The following is a 24,338-nucleotide window of genomic DNA, read 5'->3' on the forward strand; positions in this document are numbered from 1 at the left end:
CTCGCATTCGTGAGATCCACACCAAATCTGAAAAGAGAAAGGGAGGGAAACACCTACAATGTTGAAAAATTAATAGGTAAATGGTGGAGTGGGGGAGAAATGTTTTCTTTTTATAAAAAAAAGCAGAAAAATTGAATTTAAAAAAAAAAAACCTGAGTGAAAAACAACAGGGAACGAGAGAGAGGCACAAAATGAAAGGAATACTGGAGTAACCACGACTGCATCGCATGACTCATGAATCTGTGGTTTCTTGTGGACTCTGTGTACAGTTTTGTCTTCTTCCTTTCAGTAACCAAAAAGTAAAAAACGAAACACACACACACACACAAAAAGGTAAATCAGAAGAAGTTAGCAGAAGGTGTTTTTTTTTTTTATTAAAAAAATAAACATTAAAAATATAATTCTTTTTGGGCCTTTTGCAAATGGAGTCTTCCAGTTTAGACTATGAACCGCCTGAAGTCCCATTTGTGCATTTCTTTCGTGAAAAGGTACTGTGTGTCGCCTTGTAAAAACCGACACCGCTCTATTGTACAGAGAGAGAAAAAGAAATTCTATATTTGCAAATGTTTGCTGTATAATGAGAGAGAGAGAAAGAGAAAGGAAAAAAAATATTACATCTACTAAAAGAAATATATCTATATATTCACCTGTTTGTACCAGGTTTTAATCATGGATTTTAGAAAAAAGAAAAAAAAACCAAACACCCTACCTTGGCTTGACTTTTTTTCTGGTTCTCTGTTGGGAGGGTGGGGTGTGCCTTGCGTTCCATGGAAGTTTGCTGACTTCAGTTCTCGTCAATTCCAAGTGTGCTGAGAAAATGGCAGCGCTCCTCTCATTTCTGAGGGTCACCAAGACATGTATAAGCAAATCTTCCTCCTCCACTTAGGCTGGGCTGCATGATTCTTAAAGCAGGAGGCTTCTAGGTCAGGCAGCTCTGCCCAATTTCCTTGTCTAATAAGGATTCGATGGATTTAAAAATGTGACTTCTGGCACCATGTTGCAGAAGACTGACAGGTCATACACTAGTAAAGGAGCTGGTCAAGGATTCTGCTCTCTCTCCAAAATATAACTCTTGGATACACCTGCTAAGTCCTGCTCCACCTGCTGACTAAACTATAGAATGACATGACCCACACAGAAAAACCCACCCAGGTACAACTGAGTCCAGTGTTCCCTAGCAACTAGAATAATAATATCCTATTGCTAGATCAGGTCAACAGCTCCTGCATCTTGTCCTCACATTGGAAAAGCAGGTGCATATGGGAAGCCTGCAAGCAGGACCTGAGAGCACCTTCTCTCCCATGCTTGTGTAGATAGTATCAGCTTCTGGGAATGACAAGAAATCCCCTGATTCCACTCAGTTGGGTCCAGCGCCCCCTAGTGTCTAAACCATTTAACAGCACTATCCACATAGACACCAGCTTCTGAAAATTGGAGCACAGCAAAGGTGGGAAAGTTTTCTCACTGCTAAGACCCAAATTCCTCTCTGTGTGCGCCAAATTAACACACCAGCCTTAGCAATTATTTGCTTCCCAGGGATGGAAAGCAGAACCCACTTGAGATTTCCATCTCAATACTATGTTCGCAGCCCCTATTCTTTTTCTTACGGACTTTTTTTGCTCAGTTTGCAACAGGGAAAGTTGGTAATAAAATGGGATCCGTCTTTACGGTGAGGTACACCAGTTGCCAAATGACAGAACCAATGTGTGACAGAACCAATTGATAGATATTTACTGCCAAAGCTCCTCTATCTGTTTCACTGCAAGGGGGTGAGGTAGCCGCATCTATGCACAAACATCCCCAGTGTCACAGCTACAATTTGCCTGAGGCACAAGTCCCTGATTCCAAAATAGCCACCAGCAACCTCAACAGCATGTGGATAGCCCAGGACTGGTGGTGCTTAGTGTGTGCCTGAATTCCTGACTACACCACAGATACGATTATAAATTGAGAAGAATACTGTATTCTAAAATGTGACCAACCCTATGTTGGATCCCAGAGACCAACTGATCAATCCATCGGGCAACAACACGCAGTCTTCTAGGGAATGCACCAATTCAGAGTTTGGGTGAAGTATACTTTAATGCTCTTCCACATTAAAAACAACAACAACGCAACACTTTGCTCATAGAAAAGAGAGGCGCCTTTTTGCTATCATGCCAGCTTTCCACTGGGCGAAAGGTTTTGCCACGAGGGAGAGCATTCAAACACAGAAGCCCACCGTGTGTTCCCAAACTGTGTTGTACCGCGTGTTTTCCTGAATGTGCCACTCAGGCCTTCCGGCACATCCTCAAACTCAACACATGCAGTACACAGAACTCGGAAGACTCTTTTTCTGTTCCACCATCAGCATTTTCTCTTAAAAACAAATGGAAGGTCAGACTTCTCCTCATGTAAATCCCATTTACCATTTATTGCTTTGGAATGTCATAAAGCTCCTATAATCTAGGTGCACTTCCCACTCTTGCAAAATGGTGTCCTGGAGATGTTATTGGACTGCAGCTCCTATCAGCATGGCCAGTGTGGAAGGAGGGTGTTTTTTATTTGTTTGTTTATTAATTACCCACCTTTCCTCCTAAGGTCCCAGGGCAGGTTACACCCCCCCCCCACACACACACGGAGAGAGGGGGAGGGAGAGAGAGAGAGAGAGAGAGAGAGAGAGAGAGAGAGAGATTAAAACAACTTACAATCACAAAAAAATAAGTTGGGTCCTGAAAATATACATCTCGTGTGTCAAAAGACAGGGTAAAGAGCGGCCTCTTCAGAATCCTTCGGAAACTGCATAATGAAGATGCCATGCGCACTTCTGTGGGGAAGGAGTGCCACAGCTTAGGGGCCACCACAGAAGAGGACACCATTTATAATAAGTGGGAAGCGTATCTAGCTTTTTTATTTTTTTAAAAAATGTTTATATACTGTGCAGTGGTACCTCGGGTTACATACGCTTCAGGTTACACAATCTGCTAACCCAGAAATAGTGCTTCAGGTTAAGAACTTTGCTTCAGGATGAGAACAGAAATTGTGCTCCGGTGGCGCGGCGGCAGCAGGAGGCCCCATTAGCTAAAGCAGTGCTTCAGGTTAAGCACAGTTTTAGGTTAAGTACGGACCTCCGGAATGAATTAAGTACTTAACCTGAGGTACCGCTGTATTTTCATCCCACTTTTCAGACAACTATCCAAAAGTGGCACACACCAATTAAAAAGAAAAGAAAAGATGGCGGGAGATTATGGGATTTGTAGTCCAACATCTGGCAGGCCCAAAGTGGGGCACTCTTTTTTTCAAGGCCATTGCTGCCTGCCAGAGGACAACGCAGGAAATAGCTCTCCCTCTTCTTCCTGGCATCCTCTCAGGCATTAGAAAGCTGTCAAGACATCCTTCTCCATCTAACCTCTGTCTTTCTCTTTCCTTTGTATTTATTATCTGCTCTTTCTCTGAGGAAATTGGTGGCAGCCTACGTGGCCTCACAACCACCTTGTGAAACAGCAGCTGCCTACACACTATTTAAGGCACATTTCCTCCATCTCCAAGAATCGTGGCAACTGCAATCTCTTAAGAGCACTGAGAACTGCAGCTCTTGGGGGGGGGTGTAAACTACAGTTCCCAGGATTCTTTGGGGAGGGGAGGGGGGAGAATGTGCCGTATATGTCTGGTGTGTAGCCAAGTGCAAGGCTCAGTGAGTCGCTGGCTGGTGGCCAGACAGTGAGCTTCACGGTTAAGCCAGAACAAAAAAAATTCCTTCCAGTAGCACCTTAAAGACCAACTAAGTTCTTGGTATGAGCTTTCGTGTGCATGCACACTTCTTCAGGTACACACTGTGTATCTGAAGAAGTGTGCATGCACACGAAAGCTCATACCAAGAACTGACTTAGTTGGTCTTTAAGGTGCTACTGGAAGGAATTTTTTTTGTTTTGACTATGGCAGACCAACACGGCTACCTATCTGTAACTGGAACTATGGTTAAGCCAGAAGTTGAACCCAGCCTCTCTTAGTCAAAGTCTCAGTTCTACCTCACTGTCTGTCTAGCCCAGGGACAGCCAACTCCCAAGAGACTGCAATCTACTCACAGTAGATTGGCAGTTTTCTACCCATTTTGGGGGGGTTCTGGCGAAAGGTGTTGAGCCTTTTTTACAGGCAAATCCAGGTCTAGAGAGGAAAATTCCGAAATACAGTGGTACCTCAGGTTAAGAACTTAATTCGTTCTGGAGGTCTGTTCTTAACCTGAAACTGTTCTTAACCTGAAGCACCACTTTAGCTAATGGGGCCTCCCATTGCTGCCACACTGCCACCGCGTGATTTCTGTTCTCATCCTGAAGCAAAGTTCTTAACCCGAGGTTACTATTTCTGGGTTAGCGGAGTCTATAACCTGAAGCGTCTGTAACCTGAGGTACCACTGTACAGTAAAGGAGAAAGGCGCTCACCAAAAGATGCCCACCCCATGACATATAATTTTTATTATTCGTGAAGTGAACTCCTATTCACATGGGGAAGCCTAAAAGGCCATTCATTAACTTGGTCTAAACAAACTTCCAAAGAACGTGGCATCCATGAAAGAGAAAAGCAAAAGAACGAAAGGACATTTGCAAAAAATTCACTGTTTATAATTCATTCTCAAATTGCCCCCCTTAAAAAATCAAATTGCCCCCCTGTGCAGGGGGTGTGTGCCCCACATTGGAAACCACGGCTTTAACAGTTACCTCAGAACTGAGGCTTGGATCAAAGCATGAAAGGCAGCTGGGCTTTGCCTCTTGTGCCAAGGTCACCAGCGGAGCGGGGCCACCCCATCCATGAGGCAGACTGAGGCAGCTGCCTCGGGCGGTAGACTCCAAGGGGCATCACCACATGTGTGGAAGAGCAAAGAGAAGCAGCTGCAGCAGCTTCTGGGTTCTGGAGAGACATTGGACAAGCCCTGTGAAATCTCATGAGAGCTCTGCTGGCCCTTCCCAAGACCCCATTAAGCGAGGCTGTGGCAGGAGGGGGTGGCACACCTGGCAACACCTTCCCCTTTTGCTTCAGGTGGTGAAACAAGACGGACCACCCCAGCGAGGGTGTAGGGACACACACACACACACACACACACTCCGGTTGGCCGCAATCTCTCCGCTTCCACACAATAGTTATTCTGGCCTGCATTACGGGGTAGCTGAAATCTGAGAAAAGTATGTGAAACCCTTGGCTCACTCTAAAACAAAACATAAATGGCCAGGTGTCGTTATGAACTACCTTAGTTATCCTTTGCCATCTTTCTTAGTTTGGTAACGGCAGTCACCACCACCACCACAAAACCTAAAAACCAGCCTCATAAAGAATATTCTCGGTTGAATTACGAAGGCAGGAAAGTACAGAAGGCTGTGATTACGGGAAACAGCAAAGCAGATGGAAGTCAAACAGACAGCCTTGCTTTCATATCCTGAGTTTTAGGAGCAAGACACCAATCCTGGGCAATATTGAAAACACGACGCAGACACAGCCTGCTTCAGGAATTAAGTGCCGGTTGACAGAAGGGTCAATCTTCAGGTCTTCTAAGAAAAAAAGAGGCACGGGAGCTCAAAGCATGCTCATGTTTCCTGGGAATTGCAGCTTCTGGTACATATTAGTGGGGAAGTTTTTGTGCACTTGAATTATTTGTGGCTCTGGGTGCCAGGGAGAAAACAGCAATCCAAGGAATCTCTCTACACCAGGGGTCAGCAACCTTTTCCAGCTGTGGGCCAGTCCACCGTCCCTCAGACCATGTGGTGGGCTGGACTATATTTTTTTGGGAGGGAAATTAACGAATTCCTGTGCCCCAGAAATAACCAAAAGATGCATTTTAAATAAAAGCACACATTCTACTCATGTAAAAACATGCTGCTTCCCAGACTGTCCAAGGTGATTGGGCCACATCCAGCCCACGGACCTTAGGTTGCCTAACCCTGCTCTACACCACACTGTCAAGAACAGGCCAACCTGTTTCCTGGATTAACTCTTGAAGGTAAAGGGCACATGACAGAAACTCCCCCACCACCTGTGTTCTGTGGGCTGTGTTCTAGGAAAGTGGAGAAGGGTATTCATCTTCAGAGGCAGTCTGCCTCTGAGCCCCAGGTGTATTATGTATATCCACATGTATATCCAGTGCACATATGGCCCAAATGTGCACTTTCTATGGGAGAACCAAAATACAGGATGGAGACAGTCATGCTTTCTTTAAATGCATGTAAACTCTTGCCTTTCTACCCGATGAAGAACTCTTCACACCAAGAAACGCTCAGAAAAGTGGCTTATTGCAAGGAAAAGACAGTACATTGCTTTAACATTAGGTTACGAAGTGTTTGCATGTGGGCAGGACCCAGCCAACAACACAGTCACACTCCTAAAGTCCTAAAGGGCAATCAGTGCTGCCAGTCCATGGGAAACTAGAGTCGAGAGATTCCTTTACAGAAGCCAGGATCAAGATTCTAGGCCTGTTTAAGGATTAAGGCCTTCCCGTCTAGCTGCATCCTGGCATTTTAATCAGGCTAAGAGAGAGGACTTCACACTGTTCCTGGTCTGAGGTCCTTGCAGGACTGCGATTGAGGAGCAAGATGTCACATTTCTAAATTGTCAATGAAAACGATGCCGCTTAAATACATTTCCAGGGGCTCACTCATTCCCATGTGAAAAGGAAGCCAGGCTAGGAACCAGAACAAGGAACTGGCAAGGGCAAAAGAAGGAATACCCAGGAGGATGTGGAAGGACTCGCCCAGGGAAGGCATTTGGCCCAGGACCATGAGAAGATGGATCAATGAGAGTCCTTTAAAACCGGGCGCAGTGCGCTGGTCTATTTATAGCACAGCAGCAGTTTGGAATCCCAACTCAGAATCTATTAACATTTCTGAGAGCTCACCAGAGGGAGGACCGATAAGAGCAGGGAAAACAAGCCCATCATTTCCACACACACCTGGGTGGCATCCTGATGCTCTGTTGTTATTCTGACAACCCAGCACTTCACGCCACAGCTTCAAAGCACTGTGGCTCCACTTTAAACCGCCATGGCTTCCCCCAAAGAATTATGGGAGGTGGATTTGTTAAGGGTGCCAAGAGAGATGTTAGGAGGCCCTTAGAGCTACAATTTCCAGAGCTCCCTGGGAAGTGGGGTTGTTAAACCACTCTGAAAGTTGTACTTCTGGGGTGTGTGGGGGAATAAGGGGCCGCCTAACAACTCTCAGGCAGCTTAAGAACAAAAGAAGAGCCTGCAGGATGAGGCCAAGGCCCCATCTAGTTCAGCATCTTGCACAAGAGCGCTCCCATCCCACAATTCCCAATGGTGGAGGCAGAGCACAGCCATCAAAGCTGCTAGCCACAGGGAGACTTATCCTCCATGGTTTTGTCTATTCCTCTTTTAAAGCCATCCAAGTTGGTGGCTATCACTGTTTCCTGTGGGAGGGAGTTCCACAGTTCAGCTACGCACTGTGTGAAGGAGGACTTTGGATGAGAGCGGTCACGCAATGCGAAGCTTACTGTTCTTTCATGGCCTGCCTACTCATTCATTGGCATGGGGTTCCTGGTTGCCTGTGGCAAGGAAAGGGGAACCTTCAGCCTTACAGATATTGCTGCTCTCCAACTCCAGTCCTCCTTGAGAGAGAGATAAAACTTTATTCGCATTAGCCAATGGCCATAGCAACTAAAACATTACAGAAAAGGAAATTTGATATAAAAGCACAATTTAAAGTCCTGAATCAGCTGTCAGTTAGTGGCACTTATTCTGATTGTCCCTGCTATGAACCTAGCAACCTTTGCTGTTATCTGCTCATTTTGATCTGATAGAAGAAAGGACATTGTGGCAATGGTTGAGCGCCCTGGGATGGTTAGTACGAGTGGGGTGATGATCCCGTTCCTCAGGCCTTTGTAGAGAGTACAGGACAGGAGGACGTGTGCCGCTGTTTTGGTGCTACAATCTCCACAGAGGCAAAGACGTTTTTCTGGCGGGATCTTTTGGAATCGACCCTCAAGTACCGCAGATGGCAAAACATCCAGTCTTGCAAGTGTAAAAGCACATCTGTATTTTGGGATACTAAGTTTGTGCAGATATGGGGCCAGAGAATCAAAATGGAGAGGTGGGAACTGAACATACCAAGGGCAGGATTTCCTTATAGTGGCCAGGTTGTTCTGATGCTCGTTATCTTTTAGACGTTGACCAATTAGACTCTTTGCTTCAGTGGAGCCCATAGTGCTTCTTGACTGCTGGCCATGGTGGTTGGGCAGGGGTAAGCCCAACAACAACTGGGTCTCTGCATCCCTGGCATGTGGCCAGGGGGCTGGTCCATTAAAAAGAGTTGGTTGTCCACAGGGGGCTACCACCTGGAGGCCGTAGTTGTGAATGGGCCTGGCTGACACCCACAGGTTGTGCTGCCCTCCCAGGAGAGATTTTCTCACATTCCCAAGGTGCGAAAGGTTCTCTCAGGGGGAAGAGACATGACTGCAGAGCTGCCCTTTCGGCGCCTGACACTGTTGCCCTTTTCAGAAGAGAAGAGATCGGAACAAACACCCGGCCTTAAGGGCAGAATGGCAGGAAGCCGGGGAAGGGAGGCAGGGGAGGGGGAGGAAACTGCTGAAAGGAGGGAACCAATTTAGCTCAAAGGGAAGGAAAAGGGGGGAAAAAGCAAAGCCCTGTTAAAGATTCCCTTGTTAAGCCACGAAAACAAGCATGCAGATGCCAGGGGAAAGATGGGACCCTTTAGGTCAAGGTACATCTTGTTCCTGCCAAGAGCAGACCAATATGGGCTTTTATTTTAAGGAGAAAGATGGTGGGGGAGAGAGAGAGCACTGCTTGGAGATGGCAAAGCAGAAGACGGGCAGCGGTTCACCCCAAAAGGCCGGCAAAGGAATGATAATGTTTATGGGCCCCGTTTGGTGAAATGCACTTGGTTAAAGGAAGCTGCATCTAATCGAAGGAGCATTTATGGAAGCCGTTAATGCAGTCAGTAGGCGAGGGGGAAATTAAAGGCTCAGAAGATTGGGCAGCGGTGGGGGCAGTGAGGACACACGTTAAAATGTGCAGAGGAAATAAAGCGTTGCACTTCTAGCAATGTCTCTGCTTTAAAAATGTCTCTGCTTAAAAAAGCAGAGACATCACCTTGCCAACAAAGGACCGTATAGTTAAAGCTATGGCTTTCCCAGTGGTGATGTATGGAAGTGAGAGCTGGACCATCAAGAAGGCTGATCGCCAAAGAATGGATGCTTTTGAATTATGGTGCTGGAGGAGACTCTTGAGAGTCCCATGGACTGCAAGAAGATCAAACCTATCCATTCTGAAGGAAATCAGCCCTGAGTGCTCACTGGAAGGACAGATCCTGAAGCTGAGGCTCCAATACTTTGGCCACCTCATGAGAAGAGAAGACTCCCTGGAAAACACCCTGATGTTGGGAAAGATGGAGGGCACAAGGAGAAGGGGACGACAGAAGACGAGATGGTTGGATAGTGTTCTCAAAGCTACCAGTATGAGTTTGACCAAACTGCGGGAGGCAGTGGAAGACAGGAGTGCCTGGCGTGCTCTGGCCCATGGGGTCACGAAGAGTCGGACACGACTAAATGACTGGACAACAACTTCTAGCAGGTGGGAGATTCACCTCTCCCCTTTGGCCATTTATTAACTATTCTCTGGATGACGCCAAAGGGGACCAAAGCTCCCCCTCAGCTGAACTTAAGAGGGTTGTGCTAGTGAGCACAAGAGAGTTAGCATTTGCAACATGGAAGGCAGGGAGAAAGCAGGGAGGCAGAGCTCATGGGCTGGATCACAGCTTTGAGGCGGGCAATGTCCTGCATTCTCCACATACTGAGTGATGCATAGGGTGGCCACACCTGCCATTGCACCCAATATGTTTACGTGCTATTCCTGGAGCATAACCCCCACATTGACCTGCACAATAAGAAGTCGATGTGCGTAGTTTGCAACCTTCAGCCTGGCAGGAGCCAGTTGCAAATCACTGTGTCGACTCTGCAGACCGGAGGTTTGCCCTCTTCCCCTCTTCCCCTCTCCCAGTTAAGCTCCATCTCCAGGGCTCACTCCTCAGCCTCAGATTTCAGCCCTGAAATCTCAACATCCAAGATGCTCCTGGCCTGGAAAGCCTAATTGTGGGATTTGCCCAATCTGGTCTTTGGAGAAAAATAAACAGCCAACTTCAGGTGCATTGATAGCCTTGTGAAACAAAAGCCTGAGTCAAACCTGCTTCCCCTCTTGTAGCTTCTGCACCTTTCCTGCCCCCGGCTATCTTGCATCAGCCGTTCCCTTTCCTTCCCAAGCAGCAGCTGAGAGAAACTAGCCGGAAACATGCGAGGTGAAACTCTGGTGGCCTGTTTGCTCTGCGGCATTTATGAAATTGCTTGCTCATCAAATGTGGGGAATTGTTTATTTTGTAAGTAAAACAAACACAAAATACCTCAATTTTTATTGCCGCTTGAATGGGTGCCCAGGACCTCCCGGCTTCAGCCGCTGCCAAGCTGGGGAAGGGAACAGGACTCAATCAATATGGAGCACTGGAGGCTGAGTCATTGGCTACGTCCGTCCCTGGCAATGGAAACAGAGTTCAGCCACAGGGCTGGGTGAGGCGCATATGCACAATGCCTCACTGTGGATCAACATCCTTTCCCCTGGCCACACAACCCCATCAAGCCAAACTCCAACTGAATAGGGTTCCCACCTGAGACATCTCCATTTCATCCAATTAGCCATGCTTGTTAATGCAAGGATGGATGGTACCCAGGTAGGCAGAGGGCAGAAAATCAAACCTTTTCCCAAGAGGCTAGTTTCTGGCTTCTGTGCCCAAATAACTGTAGAGCTCTCTCCTTCAACATGTGCCTTTCCTTACTACTGGGAGAGAAAGAAATGCCTTGAGGTGATGACAAGAGATGAGATGCGTCCATTCTCAGTTTGTCATACAAATCAAACTCCCACATATTGGAATGTTTAAAAACCCAAAGCCTGATATGTATTGTTATAGATTGGGGGTGGGGCCAGTTTGGAAGACCTGTGATCCTGTGTATATGAAGGTAGAATGGATAAGTCGGCACCTGGCGAACTGGTCCAACTAGTTCCTTTGTTAATTACTTTGGCTGGCCAGGAATGATGGGAGTTGTAGTCCAACAGCATCTGTACGTCTACAGGATCCCTACCTCTGCATTAAAATAACTTCAGGATACCAATAAGTAATAAAAGCATGTGTAAAACACACACAGTGCAAATCAATTTCAGCTAGCAGGATACAGATACAGTGGTACCTCGGGTTAAGAACTTAATTCGTTCCGGAGGTCCGTTCTTAACCTGAAACCGTTCTTAACTTGAGGTACCACTTTAGCTAATAGGGTCTCCTGCTGCTGCCACGCGATTTCTGTTCTCATCCTGAAGCAAAGTTCTTAACCCAAGGTACTATTTCGGTTAGTGGAGTCTGTAACCTGAGGTACCACTGTAGTTAAAACAAAAAAACAAAGTAAACTCCAGCGATTTTAATTCTGATAATGCGTCACAACAATCTACTCACTGCCATTCCAGACTCCTTCCTTGGTTGCCTCCCTGTGTCTCTAACTGGTTTGGAAGCATCTTGGGGCAGGGATCTTCTCACACATTATTGGCAAATCACTCTGTATAGGGATGCCATCACAAGGGCATTTCATCGCCTTAGGTTGCAGGGAGGACTAGTGGTTTATAGATCTTTTTAAAAAGTTCCAGGCCTCTTTGAGCAAGGGAACAGGTTGATGGGCAACGATCAGCCTGCAAAGCCAAATGGAATATCCCTATTTAAGACGAACATCAGACGATCCCTGCAGCTCTCTGCCAGCAGAGATTCACAGAACTTTTAAAAACCTGCTGAAAACCATTCTATTCCACCAGGCCTATGCAGGCAATTAAGAATGCATCCTTCTACAATGTAAAAAAAAAAAAAAAAAATCCTTCCAGTAGCACCTTAGAGACCAACTAGGTTTGTTATTTGTTATTGGTATGACTACAATTGGTCTTACAGGGAAAAGCAAGGGGTGAGATGGCTAAAAATAGCTTTATCATGTATAATTAGATAAGAATCCAGTGTCTCTATTCAGACCAGGTCTCTCCATGGAAAGCTTTTTTCCTGTAAGACCAACTGCAGTTGTTAACAGTCATCAACAGGTTTACCACACCTATCAGCCAATCACCCATTCCCAGGAATTTTTTTATTTTGTTTCGACTACGGCAGACCAACATGGCTACCTACCTGTAACTCCTTCTACAATGGTTTACTGATGCTAACTTTTAAAAATATGGTCTGTATTGTACAGTCTTAAGTTTTATTAAGCTCTTCTATCTATCATCTATCTATCTATCTATCATCTATCTATCTATCTATCTATCTATCTATCTATCTATCTATCTATCGATCTATGACATAGTGGTAATTAAGTATTTTAAATAAATAAATGGGAAGCCCAGAAAGCAGGACATGAGCGCAGGAACACTCAGTTTGCAATGTAACAACAGACCGTACCTTGTGAGTTTCATGTTGAATTGCTGATTACACATTCTTGGACAACGGTGTTTCTTCAACAAATACAACAAATCACCCTCTTTGCTTTTAAAACGAAGCTGGAGAGGGCCATTTCAGACTAAATGGATGCAGCGAACAGCACACGATGAAGTGGGTTTGGTTTTTAAAAAATGAAAAGAAAGGGAAAGCATAATGTTGGAGATTGCTGGATAATCTGTGTGAACTGCCGAGATACATTTTCAACTACATAACATACTGTAGGGTGATTATGTTTTTCTAGTACATCTTCAACCAATAGAGCATGCACTATCTTGGTTTTGAATCAGTGGTGGAAAATGGTGTGGTGGGGGGAATAACTCCATGACAGAGCACATACCGTATTTTTTGCTCTATAAGACTCACTTTTCCCTTCCTAAAAAGTAAGGGGAAATGTGTGTGCGTCTTATGGAGCGAATGCAGGCTGCGCAGCTATCCCAGAAGCCAGAACAGCAAGAGGGATTGCTGCTTTCACTGCACAGAGATTCCTCTTGCTTTTCTGGCTTCTGAGATTCAGAATTTTTTTTCCTCTTGTTTTCCTCCTCCAAAAACTAGGTGCGCCTTGTCGTCTGGTGCGTCTTATAGAGCGAAAAATACGGTATTTGGTCCTTATAGGCAAGACATGTCTGCTACAGCTCTCTTCCCACCTGCCAGTCCCAGCAGGCAGTATTCAGAGGCACAGTATCTCTAACAGTGTCCCTCGTGGCTAGTAGCCTTTGATAGCCTTACCCTCCATGAATTTATCTAGCCCTCTTTTAAAACCACCCAAGTTGGTGGCCATCACTACGTCTTGTGGGAAGAGATTCCCACAGAGTTTTAACAATGTGCTATGTGAAGGAGCACCTCTTGTCTGCCCTGAATCTTCCAGAGTTCTAGCTGGATCCAAAACAATGGACTCAAATTACAAGAAATGAGATTCCGACTAAACATCGAGGAGAACTTTCCGACGGTAAGAGCTATTCAATAGTGGAATAGGCTCCCTTGGAAGATGGTGGTCTCTCCTCCACTGGAGGTTTTTAAACAGAGGTTATGTGTGGCCATCTGTCAGGGATTCTTCAAATGTGGTTCCTGGATTGCAAGGGGTTGGTCTAGAGGACCTATGGGGTCCCTTCCAACTCTACAAATATATAAATGCACTCACCTTCCACCCCCACCCCCACACCATGCAACATTTAGGTCTATCCTCTCCAGGGCACAAAAAAGCTGTTTATATATGCCGGCTTTAATTCCAAGTGCCACATCAAAGCCACATCGCTTTAATAAACCCGAGTCTTTGCTTGCTGCAATTCCAAGTCCCCAAAATCACTAACAGCCCACCCTCTCCATTAACAATAAGCAGTGAGATGCAGACTCTTCAGCTGCCCTTAATTAGCAGCAATAGTCCCTATTTTCTGGGAGCAATCCCTGGTAAATTACTTTCTCCTAGTTTGGCTTTCTTAACCGTTTGTTACTCTGAGTTGTGTGATTTGTCATTCTTTGGAGTGCACCAGCTCTCCTAATCCAGGTCTGCAGAGGTTAAACTTCTCTCTCCCTTCTCTGTTTCTCTGATGCAGGGCCATGCAAGTAAATTCGCTCACACAGAACTGGTAGAGTTGGTAGACAACCTAAGGCCCGGGGGCCGGATCCAGCCCAATCGCCTTCTAAATCCGGCCCGCGGACGGTCCAGAAATCAGCGTGTTTTTACATGTGCCCTTGTTGTTGTTTAGTCGTTTAGTCGTGTCCGACTCTTCGTGACCCCATGGACCAGAGAACGCCAGGCACCTCTGTCCTCCACTGCCTCCCGCAGTTTGCTCAAACTCATGCTGGTAACCTCGAAAACACTATCCAACCATCTCGTCCTCTGCCGTCCCCTTCTCCTTGTGCCCTCCATCTTTCCCAACATCAGGGTCTTCTCCAGGGAGTCTTCTCTTCTCATGAGGTGGCCAAAGTACTGGAGCCTCAGCTTCACAATCTGTCCTTCCAGTGAGCACTCAGGGTTGATTTCCTTCAGTATGGAGAGGTTTGATCTTCTTGCAGTCCATGGGACTCTCAAGAGTCTCCTCCAGCACCATAATTCAAAAGCATCAATTCTTCGGCGATCAGCCTTCTTTATGATCCAGCTCTCACTTCCATACATCACTACTGGGAAAACCATAGCTTTAACTATACGAACCTTTGTTGGCAAGGTGATGTCTCTACTTCTCAAGATGCTGTCTAGGCCTGTCATTGCCCTTCTCCCAAGAAGCAGGCGTCTTTTAATTTCGTGGCTGCTGTCACCATCTGCAGTGATCATTGAGCCCAAGAAAGTAAAATCTCTCACTACCTCCATTTCTTCCCCTTCTATTTGCCAGGAGGTGATGGGACCAGTGGCCATGATCTTCGTTTTTTTGATGTTGAGCTTCAGGCCATATTTTGCGCTCTCCTCTTTCACCCTCATTAAAAGGTTCTTTAATTCCTCCTCACTTTCTGCCATCAAGGTTGTGTCATCTGCATATCTGAGGTTGTTGATATTTCTTCCGGCAATCTTAATTCCGGCTAGGGATTCATCCAGCCCAGCCTTTCGCATGATGAATTCTGCATATAAGTTAAATAAGCAGGGAGACAAAATACAGCCTTGTCGTACTCCTTTCCCAATTTTGAACCAATCAGTTGTTCCATATCCAGTTCTAACTGTAGCTTCTTGTCCCACATAGAGATTTCTCAGGAGACAGATGAGGTGATCTGGCACTCCCATTTCTTTAAGAACTTGCCATAGTTTGCCGTGGTCGACACAGTCAAAAGCTCAAAAGCTTTTGTGCCCTTACATGTGCCCTTTTATTTAAAATGCATCTCTGTGGGGCATAGGAATTCGTTCATTTTTTTTTTTCCTTTTCAAAATATAGTCCGGCCCCCCACAAGGTCTGAGGGACAGTGGACCGGCCCCCTGCTGAAAAAGTTTGCTGACCCCTGATCTACTTCAACCCCATGCAATGCAGGAATATGCAGCTGTCCCATACAGGGATCAAACTTGCAGCCTTGGTGTTATCAGCACCATGCTATGTCAAGATGTTGCATGGCATCCAAGCAGCTACACCAAGAGCCAAAACAGACACTGGATGCAAACCCTGGTAGCCATGCTTGGGTTTTTAAAAGTTTGCTGTGGGGTAGGTATCACTGGGGCAGCAGCATGTTGGGTGGGGATACTGAACCTTCCTCTCTCCAGCTGCAACCCCAATGAAAATTGCCACCTGCGCTGTGATAGGTACTAGGAAAACCATCTCCCATCAGCACCAACAGATTGGCTGCAAAGGGTAATCACAACATTAAGGAAGATGTCCATTTGTATACATCTTGAAGTGCTTTCAGCAAACCTAACAGGATTTGCCCCTCCCTACAAAAGCTGTCTACTTGAGGGCCACCTGTGCAAGCTCTCTTCAACTCCACTGTTCCTGGCGAGGTAAGGATTTTACCTTACGTTTTGCATGGGTGGTGTTAATTGCGAAGGAGGCATTAGAATGGCATTCACCTCTCAAAGCTGCCTGGACCCAAACTGGGGCTTCAGAGGGGGAAATTCCAGTTTTGGAGCACCTTTTACCAGCATCAGCTGCCATGATAGCTGTGGCTGCTCCTGGATCAATACAGCTTAACCACAGCAGCAGTCCAAGCACTATTAACTTCAAAGGCAGAGTTACTGCAATGCTCTGTGCGGGGCTTCCCTTGTAATTGATCCAGAAGCTGACAGGGGGCTTGTTCATTGTCAGCAATCGTGCTGCAGCATTCTGCACTAACTGCAGCCCCTGAGTTAACTGCAAGGGCAGACCCACAAAGAGCATTGCAATGGCTGCTATGTTCTCATATCAGTGTGATATGATCATATCAGAAGCTTCCCCGTGAGCGAATGTGGTCCCTGGACTGCAAGCAGTTCCCCATCCCTGCTCTAGCTAGTTAGGCACATAACAAGATGAAGAAAACTGAGGCTGTAACTCATCCTGGAACTTCACTTTGGGAAAGGGTAGGGTAGAATGCATAGCATGTTCGCAACCTCCATTTTTTCCCGAGCAGGAGAAAGAGGGTTGCCTGCCAATCAGCCTTGCCTATCAATGTTGCCAGCACTGCTGGGATGCGAACAGTTAAAAACAACTCTCCATATGCAAATGAGATTTAATTTATCCTTTTCATCAGTTGCAAATATACCTTCTGAACCCTATTAACATCATGAATATGCAAATCATACATTCTCAAGGACCCGGCGCCTAGCTTGATTGTTCGAGTCTAGTTAGCAGTCTGTAAACCTAGGTGCAAAATTTAATTTCCATTTTAAGTTCCATAAAAAAAGAGAATCTGTTGGTAATTAAGTTAATTACAGTGTTACAGTGGAAGAGGAGAGAAACAAGGAGGACAGATCATTCATTACGCTGAATGCCAGCAAGGGAGCCAAAGGCTAGGATTTGTGTCTGTCTGGAGTCAGGAAATTAGACAACGGCACATCCCCCTCCCCCGGGGGCTGGGATCCCCATTCTGGATTTGTGGTCCAAATAACTGAGCAGCACAACCGCCTTCCAGTTCTCAGAACTGTTTTTTATCTGGGATTCAAGACAACATAATCTAGGCCTGCGCAAAGCTGGAGATCCTGCAGGATTTGGTCCCATCACTGTTGCGCCAGAACAGTCTCGGCATTTCAGAAAGGACTGTGGGTCAAATGCCAGGGATGAGCTGCTCTGGGAGCCTCCCCCCCACTTTGAAGTGGGGGTGTCAACATTCCTTCCTCTGGTTGCTTAGCAACAGTGATTAAGCATCCCTAGCAATGGCGCTACTTGCTGAGTACCAAAGCTCTAGAGCTGCCTCTGGTTTCTTTGTTCTAACTTTCTTCAGAAATGTCCGAGCAACTTAACTTTCATTTTTAAAAAAAGGTAACTGTCTGAGTCTCCCCGCTGCCCTCAGGCCTCCATTCCCTCAAATTCTACCCCACCTCCCATCAAATGGGACCAAGGAGAAAGATCACCCTCTAATGGAACATAAGAGTCCTGGTGGAATAAGACCAAAGATTCCAGGAGTCAAGCCCCATGCTCCCCACAGATCTCCCTCCCACCCCGCAAGGGCATGAAGGCAATACAAAAATGTTCACAAGATTCTGCACATTTGTTGTGAATGCCAGGAAATTAAGGTGCGTGGAAATAATTCAAACAGGAAAAGCCAAAAGATACAAATTGCTAACTTGGTAGACTGAATGGCTTGATTTCAGCTCAGTGTTTAAAACATGGTGGGGATTATAAATGGGGAAACTAGGGAGGGGGGAACCTTCCATCTCTTAGAGAGTGTGAAAGTGGATGCATAACAATGAATACTGGTGCTAAAGTCTTTAGGAAGAGTGCATGCCAAAAAAAAGGAATCAGTGAAACAAGAAGGGAAATTAATGCCATATTGGAATCAGCGAGCTCCATATCAAAAGGTCAGAAGGAAGGCCCTGGAAGCTGTTTCGGAGTATACTGGTGATATGTCAAGGTGTTGAGCAAATACGCAATAAGCGTGGTTTAGATTTTTAAGATTTTAAAAAGGAAATGACCTTTTCCTGCAGTTTCACTCCTCAACAACTGGCATTCGGTGACATCAGCACTGATCCAGGTTTTTTTGGGGGGGGCCTTGGGCGTAGTGTTGAGAGTGTCTGACTACAACCGGGGAGACCAGGATTCAAATCCCCACTCAGCCATAGCTAAAGCTTGCTGGGATGACCCTGGGTCAGTCACTCGCTCTCAGCCTAATCCAACTCACAGGGTTGTTGTGGGGATTAAATGGGGAGGAGATCTACCTCCTTGGAAGAAAGATGGGACCAAAAATGCAGTAGATAAATAATTGGTTTTAATAATTGTATTAATTGGGTAAAATTGGCATTGTTATGATGAGGCTGTTACTGGAATGATATTGGAAAAAGATACTTACAAAAAAGAGCAAAGATGGCGCAAATAAGTAATAAATAAGACATCCTCAATGAGCCCCATGCCAGTAATCTTACCCTGTTCAATGCTCCCGCTGCCAGCTGTGCCTCTTCCTCCTCAAGCGTTGTCCTTGATGCCACCTGCTTGCTTGCCAGGTAGAGAGCCAACGAGTAAGAGGCCGTGGCTCCTTCTTTGCTCACTGGCCACCTCTCATGACCCACCAACCCAACCAAGGCATTGAAGGCTGGCTCAATGTGCCCCCTTCTTATTCTCCGCTGCCTTGTCTGCAGGAGCAGGGGCAATGGCAGAACAAAACGTACAGCTGGTGAGAAGCAGTTGGCTTGGTGGGCAACAGGCTGTGCAGACTTGTGCTAGGATAATCCAGCTCTGACCTTTGCTCTTTGCGCAAGGGGTCATCACTCACTGGTGACCCTCATTGGTGACCCTCATTAATCAGCCTCTTCAGCTAAAGGAATGCAGGTGGCAATGAGGTTGGGAATATTCACGGACATACAATTTCGGCCTGTTAACCAGGCCGAAAGAAAAGAGCTTATAGACTTGGTTAAGAAACAAAATGGGTCTATAATTTCCCACTTCTCCTGGGTTTCTGGGTGGCTTACGAAAGCTTGTAATTTTTGAATGTCTCCAAGTACCGGGTATGGGGGAAGTCTGTCTAATATAACATTAAATAATCCATGCACTATTGGAATCAGAGTGCCTTTGTATTGTTTGTGAAAATTACTAGCAAACCTGTCAGGGCCTGGGGATTTATTGGTATTTAAAGATTTAATTGCTTCAGGAAGTTCTGCAGGTGAAATGGGGCTGGGCGAGATAGACAAAGGCCCCACAGAATTGGGGGTGGGAATGGGGTGAGCATCAAGCCCAACCCCCCCCACTATCAGCCAGCAGCAGGGCAAACTTTAGTCTTTCAAATTTCAGCAGCGGCCTGTGGGAGGCCAAAATCTGGCATCCCCCCCACCTCTCACCTTCCATTCTGCTCAATTCGCTACGTCATAGTCACAGTGCCTAGCGATGCCCTCTGTGCCACGCTGCCTTAAATCCACCTCTGGCAGCAGCTTCCCCTGTCATGGGAAAGGGTACCTTAGGTGGCAGAGTGCATGCATGGCGTGTAGGAAGTCTATAGTTTAGTTCCCAGAATCTCCGGTCGGAAGACTATAGGGAGCTAGTCTCCACGGGCCTCCCATCCCATTCTTAAATCACAAGTGAAAAATGCTGACAATCTGACAAGACTGCCCACAAGGGGAAGGAACAAGGGCTAGCTTAAATAAGAAGGTTAAGATATATCTCCATGTCAAGGAATGGCTGGACGATGAGGCTGGGGGGGGGGTCCAGCTGGAGAACCCCCGAGAGAAGCCTCGGAAGAGGAAGGCTCAGAGCCAGGGGACTGGTTGTGGGGCACAGAAGAAAGGTCAGAGGAGGAAGGAGGGACAGAATGGTGGGATGCTGAAGAAGCAACAGGCTTGAGTGACAGAGAGGAAGAGGCAGAAAGCACTGCAGATGCAGGACAGGCAGCTGAGGAGGAGGTGGGGACTGAGGCTGCAACGGATTTGTAGCAGCCTGCTGGTCCTACTGTATTCAGCTTCCCTCCTCCCTTGTCTCCAAGGGCCTGGAGGGTCTTGCATGTAGCGGAACAAGGAGCACAAAAGGCACAAGGGACCCCTCTCTAATAGAGTTCAAGACCACTGAGAAAACAACTGGCCGGGGAGGAGACTTAGAGGGAAGTATGAGGCACAGATTGTCAGTTCTGGCAACTGCTTTACTGGGGCCAGACTTAGAATCATAGAATCATAGAGTTGGAAGAGACCACAAGGGCCATCGAGTCCAACCCCCTGCCAAGCAGGAAACACCATCAGAGCACTCCTGACATATGCTTGTCAAGCCTCTGCTTAAAGACCTCCAAAGAAGGAGACTCCACCACACTCCTTGGCAGCAAATTCCACTGTCAAACAGCTCTTACTGTCAGGAGGTTCTTCCTAATGTTTAGGTGGAATCTTCTTTCTTGTAGTTTGGGACCATTGCTCCGTGTCCGCTTCTCTGGAGCAGCAGAAAACAACCTTTCTCCCTCCTCTATGTGACATCCTTTTATATATTTGAACATGGCTATCATATCACCCCTTAACCTCCTCTTCTCCAGGCTAAACATGCCCAGCTCCCTTAGCCGTTCCTCATAAGGCATTGTTTCCAGGCCTTTGACCATTTTGGTTGCCCTCCTCTGGACACGTTCCAGTTTGTCAGTGCCCTTCTTGAACTGTGGTGCCCAGAACTGGACACAGTACTCCAGGTGAGGTCTGACCAGAGCAGAATACAGTGGCACTATTACTTCCCTTGATCTAGATGCTATACCCCTATTGATGCAGCCCAGAATTGCATTGGCTTTTTTAGCTGCCGCGTCACACTGTTGGCTCATGTCAAGTTTGTGGTCAACCAAGACTCCTAGATCCTTTTCACATGTACTGCTCTCAAACCAGGTGTCACCCATCTTGTATTTGTGCCTCTCATTTTTTTTGCCCAAGTGCAATACTTTACATTTCTCCCTGTTAAAGTTCATCTTGTTTGTTTTGGCCCAGTTCTCTAATTTGTCAAGGTCGTTTTGAAGTGTGATCCTGTCCTCTGGGGTGTTAGCCACCCCTCCCAGTTTGGTGTCATCTGCAAATTTGATCAGGATGCCCTTGAGTCCATCATCCAAGTCGTTGATAAAGATGTTGAATAAGACCGGGCCCAAGACAGAACCCTGTGGCACCCCACTAGTCACTCTTCTCCAGGATGAAGAGGAACCTTGATGAGCACCCTTTGGGTTCGGTCAGTCAGCCAGTTACAAATCCACTGAGTGGTAGCATAGTCAAGACCGCATTTTACCAGCTTCTTTACAAGAATATCATGGGGCACGTTGTCAAATGCCTTGCTGAAATCAAGGTAGGCTACATCCACTTGCCTGTGGGTTTCTCTGTTTCCTTGAATAAAGAATCAACTTTACTGCTCGTTTCTGCAGCTGAACTAGCCCTGACACTCCACTATATATGGGATCAAAAAGCAAATACTTTCTTAACTTTTCAAAACCAGTGAGCTGAAGCCTAGTTGTTTCACCTTCTAACCAGGAGCTCACTGCAATGCACACAAATATACACATTTTTAAGCATGTAAGAGTACAGAGCTACATGGCTTTTACAAACAATACCAGCAAAATGGAAAACTGGCATGGATAGACATTTCTTTTATGACAATCTGAACTTCGAACTTGAACCTAATTAGTATATCAGTAAGCTTTGTTTGTGAGCCCTCCGTTGCCTTTTTCGGCATTTTATTTTGATTTCCCTTTTCTTTTTATCTTTCCAAAGGCAAGCTGTATAGAGTGTGAGATTGTGTTGGGCTGAATCTATAGATCTGGGGGGTTTTGGTATGCACTAGTTTGATTTTCAATAACTAAAATTAAACAACAACAACAGGTGAAAAATGCTGCATTTGACATTTCAGTTGGTCTATCCCCGTCGCTGGCAGAGCCATCCTCACCTGCGCAGATCCCTTGCCGCAGGCTGGCTGGCTGGCTGCCCACCCCAATGCAGGCACCTGGGCTGAGGGCGCTGAGCCTGCACTAACCCCTGCCCAGCCTTCCCTGCAGCATGGCTTGAGTATAATTAAATAGGAAGCACCGTTATAAACTTTTAATTATGGCTTACCACGGCAATAATCCCTTAAAATCGGTCATTAGCACGCTTAAGAACTATTTTGTATGTGGCATATTCTAATGAGTTAGCGTAGTTAACGAGTGATTTGTTAGAGCTATAATCCTCTCCAAACACCACCTCAGGGTTGTTAACTAACAAACAGTGGCAGCTCGATGCTCTGCCCTCCAAGAGCCAAACGGCAAAGCCAGGAGGCTTAATTGTAGAAGGAATCTGTAAACCGGATGCCTGGGAGGGCACAGGCTGGGCAGTGGCCGCTCTGGTGCCCCTGGCATTTAGATCAGGTCACAGCTTATCCCACGGTGGTGACACTTGGCTCCACAATGAATTATTTTATTTCAATCCCCACCTGGCAGCTGGAATGGAGTGGATATGACATAAATGTAAGTGCGGGTTTATATTAAATCCACACAGGAGAGACAGAGAAAGTTGTTGTCTGTGGATCGTTTATCAACCCCACTTGCTCCCAAGTATCTGACAATAAAATTTTATTTTATTTTCTTCCTGCCCTCCCCCTTCCCTTCCCAGCCTCCTGAGACAAAGAAGTCCCCGTCATCCCAGAAAGTGGAGCTGTCATTTAAAAGTACAACAGTCGAAGGCAACTGTGTTAAAGAACATAATCAGCCTGGGTAGCTCAGCTGGTTAGAGTGTGGTGCTGATAATGTAGCACCAAGGTTGCAGGTTCGATCCTCCTATGGGACAACTGCATAGTCCTGCTTTGCAGGGGGTTGGCTAGATGATCCCCTGGGTCCTTTCCAACACGGCATGGATTCAAAGTGTAAGGCTTCCCCCAAAGAATCCTGGGAAACATAGTTTACCAACCAGAGATATATACCGTATTTTTCGCTCTATAACACGCACCAGACCATAACACGCACGTAGTTTTTAGAGGAGGAAAACAAGAAAAAAAATATTCTAAACAAAATAGTGGATATATGATTTTTGTGGTTCACACTGTGGCCACAGACATGTGATCTGACAGTGAGTTTGGAGTAGCCCAATGCAAAAATCCCGAGGATCCAGGTGGATCCATGCTTTGTAACTGCGGAGGCGGGAAGGAAGGGGAACCATGGATCCTCTGCTCACGACTGCAGCAGATCCCCCCTGCCACCCGCAGGCATTCACTCCATAACACGCACAGACATTTCCCCTTACTTTCTAGGAGGAAAAAAGTGAGTGTTATGGTGCAAAAAATACGGTAATTCCAAGCACTACAGTTCCCGGGATTCTTTGTGGAAGTCGTGTGTTTTAAATGTGTGGTGCAAAATAGTAATGTAGAATGGTGGTGCAGTGGGTGGAGCCAATCAGCAATTGCATCCTGCTGCCTATACAAACATAAATCTACAACTGAGCTACAGTGGTACCTCGGGTTAAGAACTTAATTCGTTCTGGAGGTCCGTTCTTAACCTGAAGCACCACTATAGCTAATGGGGCTCCCACGATTTCTGTTCTTATCCTGAAGCAAAGTTCTTAACCCAAGGTACTATTTCTGGGTTAGCGGAGTCTGTAACCTGAAGCATCTGTAACCTGAGGTACCACTGTACTAGTATAAATCAGGGATCTATACTATACTGGACAAAAGCTGTCCAGCAGAGCTGCAGAAAAACCGGGTCAAAGGCGACCAATTAATACTTGAATTTTACAGAAGTGGCATGACTGCTTAGCAAAACAAGTCATGGCAGCAAATGCAATTGCAGTTGTTAATAATAATAATAATAATAATAATACACGTGCAATTGCATTTGGTGCAGGACATCAGAAACCTGCGGTGATCTAGTGCAAATCACAGGCCATGGGAGAAGAGTGTCAGAAGAGTCTGGCCACTGGATCAGTCCAAAGGACTATCTTGCTTGGCAGTCTGTTCATAGCAGCCAGCCAGATGCCTCTGGAAGGCCACAAGCTGAGCATGAGCACAAAACCCCCTCTCCCGATTGTGACCTCCAGTAATTGGTATTCAGAGACCTGGGCGTAACATATGGCCACCGTGATCAGCAGCCGCCATGACAAGCGGGCCAACTTGCTCCATGCGCCGCAAGCTCTGGGTTCTCCTGCATGCATGGGTGACACCTGGCTTGAGAGCAGTACATGTGAAAAGGATCTAGGAGTCTTGGTTGACCACAAACTTGACATGAGCCAACAGTGTGACGCGGCAGCTAAAAAAGCCAATGCAATTCTGGGCTGCATCAATAGGAGTATAGCATCTAGATCAAGGGAAGTAATAGTGCCACTGTATTCTGCTCTGC

At 46.3% G+C, this 24,338-nt stretch overlaps 1 long non-coding RNA gene across 1 annotated transcript; it reads right to left on the minus strand.

Moving 5' to 3' along the window:
• Positions 1–124: 124 nt before the first annotated feature.
• LOC310831376 lies at positions 125–12,816 on the minus strand. Its single transcript, XR_014557824.1, has 5 exons — positions 12,468–12,816; positions 11,490–11,719; positions 10,392–10,452; positions 710–838; positions 125–523 (listed from the first exon to the last, which is right to left on the minus strand). It is a non-coding gene; the product is annotated as an uncharacterized lncRNA (long non-coding RNA).
• Positions 12,817–24,338: the final 11,522 nt, after the last annotated feature.

This window comes from Podarcis gaigeae (genome assembly GCF_964106915.1).
Source record: "Podarcis gaigeae genome assembly, chromosome: 14".
NCBI classification, from domain to species: Eukaryota; Metazoa; Chordata; class Lepidosauria; order Squamata; family Lacertidae; genus Podarcis; species Podarcis gaigeae.